Source organism: Oratosquilla oratoria, chromosome 8, assembly GCF_046742065.1.
Source record: "Oratosquilla oratoria isolate Oo_2021 chromosome 8, ASM4674206v1, whole genome shotgun sequence".
In the NCBI taxonomy this organism is placed as follows: domain Eukaryota; kingdom Metazoa; phylum Arthropoda; class Malacostraca; order Stomatopoda; family Squillidae; genus Oratosquilla; species Oratosquilla oratoria.
In genome coordinates this window covers 20,378,346-20,384,345 of record NC_134784.1, presented here as the reverse complement: position 1 = coordinate 20,384,345, position 6,000 = coordinate 20,378,346, and the positions used below count along the sequence as shown (strand labels likewise).

Genomic DNA, 6,000 nt, shown 5'->3' with positions numbered 1-6,000 from the left:
CAGAAACATGAAACATAAGAGGGGAAGAGAGGAGTTTGAAATGAGGTGCTTGAAAAGTATGATAGGGATTACTAGGCTGGATAGAGTGAGAAATGAGGAGATGAGGAGGAGAACGGGGTTGGAAGGGGAGTTGGGAGATAGGGTTGATGAAAGAGTATTGGGATGGTTTGGACACATGGAAAGAATGAGTGATGAAAGATTAGTAAAAGAAGTGTGGAAGGTAGCGGTGGAAGAAGTGAACATGGGGGGGGGGGGCACCAAGGATGAGATGGATGGATGAGGTAAAGGGGGCATTGGGAAAGAGGGGAATGCCTGTTGAGGAAGGAAGGGAGAAGACAGAAGATAGGGGTGAATGGAGAATGGCTGTTTATGGATGATACTGTGATGCATGAGCGGGAGTGGGTGGGGGATGGTTGGTGAGGGAGTATGTGTGAAAAAATAAATTGACGCAGTCCGAAGGGATTTCTCGCCGTCTTCTCCATTTCTGCATGAGGGGATGGAGAGGGAGTGAGGGGCCGCCGATTTAATGAAACGGCCTTCCTGTGGATGTACTGTGTCTTGCGACACTGCTTCTGACCCAGGGCAGTGGGCGAGATGCAGGGATGACCCGTTATCCAGGAGGAGTCAAGATAAAGGTGAGGGAGGGGGTGGATGGGAGTGGAGTATGTGGGGATGGAATGAGTGGGAGTGGATTTTATGCCTTTTTTTCTACCTCCTTTGTATGTAATAAGTCCTACATAAGAAAATTGATTAGGTAATAATTATCTGAGCTATCTTTGCCACCAGTCTTACTGAAGTGTTTAATGGGTGTTGGGGGCGTGGAAATGTTAGGCCCCGCCTTCTTTTCAGCAGTTGACTGTCACGTGATTGGTCCTTTGTTTCTAATCTGACTACATTCTATTCTATTCTGTCTACATTTTCTATTTTATTTCTTTCGCTAAGCAAATCACGTAATACATTACTTACACCGAAAATAAATAAAAATTATTTAACTATATCTCACGAATTGCTCTACACTTTATATATATTGCTTTACTTTTTTATGTTTTGCTAAAATTTACTAATTCTCCGCCAGTAAACAGTTGAACACTAGCTTGTGGTGGATTGTGCTTTCAGTCTCTCGTTCTGGTTCCTAATTGCTGTACCATTATTGAAGGACATTTCAATACTCTGTGACATGTCTGGCTAAAAAAAAAATCCTTAAAGTGGCTTTGACGTGCTCATTGCTACCGATACATTTTTTATGTTGTAGGGATCGCAAATTTAAGCCGAATTGGTGACTTGTTGATATAATTATACTTGAACTATCCCCTGCTTTGGAAAGTGCATCAAATCTGTAGATTTGTGTTTTAAGAGGCAATCATGGGAGAAAGTGTTCGGAATTAAGGTAAGTGCATGGAGCAAAATTATTTACAAGTATACATTTTTGTGTATGTTAATTTTGTGACCGGTAGCGACGTTTGGCAAAAATTCGTCCGTGTTTTACAGAAGTCATCTTTCGGTATAATTTTAGTTGTGCACACCTACGCGATATAGCATTAGGAATTTAGATATTAATTTTGTAAATTAAAATACATCAACGTAATGTGTTATTTCTGGGCGAAAATCAATAACAAAAAAGTTGCTAAAACCGATTTACTAACAAGCGAAATCGCGGCGGTTGAATGATACGTCATGTTTGTTTTGATACATGCAGAGGTCGAAGAAATGAAAGGATGAAAAATTCGTCTAGGTTTTTATTTTAGTTGTGCACACCTACGCGATATAGTATTAGAAAATTAAATATTAATTTCGTGGTAAAATTTTACTTTCGACCTTTGTTTGAATATAGCAATACAAAATTAAATAGTAATTTTGTAAATTAAAATGTATCAACGTAATATGCAATTTTGTGTGCGGAAATGAAAATAAAAATACGTTGCTACAACAGATTTCTTAAGTAACGAAGTCGTGTACGACGAATGGTACGCCATGTTTGTTGTGGTAGATACCGACGTCGGAGAAATGAAAGGACGATAAATTTGTCTAAAACTAACCTAACCTAACCTAACCTAACCTAACCTGTGTTTAATAAATCATTACCTGCAAATTAGATATCATCCGGCTGGTCCTCGTCGTCGTCGTCGTGAGAGACGTTGGCGGGCTTTTCAACCACTCTCTCAGCTTTTGTATGGCTATATTCCTCCAATGGTCGAAAGTAAAATTTTACCGGTTAGGTTAGGTTAGTTTACTTTACTTTACTTTACTTTACTTTACTTTACTTTAGTTTAGACAAATTTAGCGTTCTTTCATTTCTCCGACGTCGGAATCTACCATAACAAACATGGCGTACCATTCGTAGTACACAACTTCGTTACAAAGAAATCTGTTTTAGCAACTTTTTTTATTTTCATTTCCGCACACAAAATTGCATATTACGTTCATACATTTTAATTTACAAAATTACTATTTAATTTTGTATTGTTATATTCCAACAAAGGTCGAAAGTAAAATTTTACCTCAATTTCGTAAATTATAATACATAGACGAAGTATGCGATTTTCTTGACGGAAATAAAAAACAAAACAAAACAAAACTTGCTACAAGCAAATTTACTAACGAACGAAACCGCGAGGATATGGTCCAGACGCCATGCCAGTCCAGTCACTATCATACGATGACTTTCACGTTGTGGACCGGGTGTTCTCCAACTCCAGGTGACGTTAATAAACGCTGTTACAAAGATAGGGTGGATGAAAGAGTATTGGGATGGTTTGGACATATGGAAAGAATGAGTGAAGAAAAATTAGTAAAAGAGCTTTGGAAGGTAGATGTGGAAGGAGTGAACATGAGGGAGGCGACCTAGGATGAGATGGATGGATGGGGTGAAAGGGACTTTGGGGAAGAGGGGAATGTTCAATGTCTGTTGAGGAAGGACGGGAGAGGAGAGAAGACAGGAGTGAATGGAGAATGGTTGTGTATGGATGATGTGATCCACGAGATGGAATGGGTGGGGGGGGAGGGGGAGTATGTGTGAGAAAAATTTGACGCAGCCCGAGGGGACTTCTCCCCGTGTTCTCCATTTCTGCATAAGGGGACGGAGAGGGGAGGTCGTCGATTTGATGAAGCGGCCTTGCTGTGGATGTGCTGTGTCTTGCGACACTGCTTCTGACCCAGGGCAGTGGACAAGATGCAGGGATGACCCGTCATCCAGGAGGTGCCAAGATGAGATGGAGGGAAGGAGGTGGAGGGGGCTGGAGTGTGATAGGGATGGAATGAGTGGGAGTGGTTTTTATGCCTTTGTTTTTTTGGCTACCTCCTTTGTAAGGGGGAAGAAAGCCTTTGGTATATGTATGTATGTACAAAGACATAGGGCTTCCATGGACTTTATGAGAGAAAACAGGGTTCTGCCGTCGTCTGTTAATTGCCCGAGGTACAATAATAATCAGGCCATCAGCATCCGTGACGACAACGACGACCCGGATGATCTTTAGAATTTGAGTTTTTTTTTTTTTTAAGAATTGCACACCTACGCTATATAGCAATTAAAATTAAATTATTAATTTTGTAAATTATAATACATCAACGTAATATGTTTTTTTCTTGGCGGAAATCAATAACAAAAAATTGCTAAAACCGATTTTCTAACGAACGAAATCGCGTCGGTTGAATGATACGCCATGTTTGTTTTGATAGGTGCCGAGGTCGAAGAAATGAAACGATGATAAATTCGTCTATTCTAAATTAACCTAACTAACCTAACCTACGTAACCTAATTTATATTTAGTAATTCGGTACCTCAAATTCTAAAGATCATCCGGGTCGTCGTCGTCGTCATGGATGCTGACCGTCAGCATCCGTATGTACTTTCTTATTGAAATGTAGTTGTTTGAGAATCTCTCCAGAGACAAGTTTACCTTGGGAAATGTTACAGCTGTCGGACATACCAGGAAATTGTTTAGCAAGGTTACAGTATTGTTTGTATAAATCTACATTCATTCCTGCATCACATGATCCATGGACACAAAACTCGCAGTAATCACAATGCAAACCATCACTACCTCTGCCCCGACTTGTAACCTTCTTGTCACAGTGACCACACATCTTTATCCCTCAGTCTTTCTCTTTCATCACTTGTACATTACCACCACTGGTTGTTTGAGGGGGGGGGGCATAATCTAGACGAGGGTCGTCCAGAGCAGCGTTTCCCAACCTAGGGTGCTGAAACCAATTATAGGGGGTGCTAGGAAGTGATCCACACAAAAATCACATTGATATATGTATCATTGATTACCTACTTGTGCATGTTGGACTTTTTCCATGCAATTTTATTTTTCGATGGTGTTCTTATTTCTTCTACAAACAATATTGTCAGTTCGTTTCAATTCTAAGGAATCAAGAAAATAAATCATCAAGCAGTACACTTCACTTTCTTATATCCTTCTAATAAGAAGATTGGGGTGCTGGACTGCTTAGACATGACAACATGGTGGGCTATGGTCGGAAAAGGTTGGGAAACGCTGGTCTAGAGCATGTCGGTGAACCAATTCCCAGAGTTTAAAGGCGTGGATCTCGTTCACGATACGGGCCTTCCAGGAGTGACTAGTGGTCTCCTTCGGCTTGTAAGGCAATCAGGAGGGAAGACTTCCCTCTCCAGGGTCGGTCAATAGTCGGACGAGAAGACATGAAGAAAGCCTCTCCACCCGTAAGCAAAGGGAGTTGATCACTGAAAATCGCGCGTCTGTTTCTTTATTTTGGGAACCCGCAGAGGGCCGCTTACGGGCTGAGTGGGGGAATCCAGGGTTGGCGACATAATTTGGTCCAGAAATTGGGTTAGGGTGGAATCAGACTTAAGGTCAGGATTTTGAGATTAGGACTTAAGAGAGGGAGGTAGTGATGGGTGATCCAGTTTCTAAAAGTATCAAGAGTGGGTCATGGGATGGGAGATCATTCCACTCATTGATGCTGCGTAGGGAGAATGAGCATCTGATATATTGGTGCTTGTTTGGTGTGTGTGGTGTTTTGGGTTGTGACTGCCTCTAGTTGTACGTGTGTTTGTTGGGTGCAAGTTTCTTTGTTTATATAAACTAAATTATTTGTGGTTTTACACATAATCTATTGTGTGCATTTGTCCTGTTTCCAATGGTCCCCAGGTGGCCCGAGTTTGCATGTCCTGTTCATTCCTATTAGATTTTTTTGGGCTTTTCATTTTTTTTTTTTTTTTTTTTTCAAGAACAAGCCCACCGGCTGCGCCGGCCAGGCTTCGCCTGGGGGCTTAAAAATTTGGCAAATTGGAAAATTAGTAGTCGTGACGTCACCCGCTCAGAGCTGGGGCTCTTTAGGACCCACAGAGCTGATGTCATGACGTCATGTCTCTTCTGATTAGCTAGTTTTTATTAACTCTCCTTTACTGAACTTCTTTTCCTTCGTCACCCAACTCCAGAAGTGACGATACCGTTGCATCTTTAACTTTGACGAATCCCCGGCCATCCTTCCCAACCACCACCTGTGTGTGACCGAATTACCACCGGACGGCGTAAGCAACCATTAAATTTTTTTATATTAGATCATCAAGCTGCTCGGGAATGTACGGAATTGTTCCTTGTGGTTACAGTTTGCTCCCTCTATCGTCTAACTCTTGCCTTGTGTGATGTCCTAGATGACATTGTGATCGTGTTTCGGTGAAGAAAGATGTTACCTATATTCTGCCATGTATGGCCTATTGTTTTGGTCCGTCGATATTTGTTCCTTCTTCAAGACATTATATCATATGTCTAACCAGAAATGTAGTAGCACATTTATAAATAACACAAGAAACCACAGTCGGAGAAAATAAATTTCGAATAAAAGAATCCTATATTTCGGCTACCAACTGTAGCTCTCTTTCCTGAAGAGGGCTACAGTTGGTAGCCGAGATATAGAATCATCTTTTATTCGAAGTTTTTTTTCTCCGACTGTGGTTTCTTGTGCGGTACAATGTTTTGCACTTCAAATCTCGGCGATCTGTTGAATCGTTCAGCA

The 6,000-nt window shown here is 41.1% G+C and overlaps 1 protein-coding gene across 1 annotated transcript in view; it reads left to right on the top strand.

The window, feature by feature from the left end:
- The first annotated feature begins 1,135 nt into the window (after positions 1 to 1,135).
- BHD (folliculin) overlaps positions 1,136 to 6,000 on the top strand; it is a 56,652-nt gene continuing 51,787 nt past the window's right edge. Inside the window, exon 1 of the mRNA XM_076188996.1 lies at positions 1,136 to 1,387. The gene's annotated coding sequence lies outside the window, so the exon portion shown is untranslated. The remainder of the gene's footprint in view (positions 1,388 to 6,000) is intronic.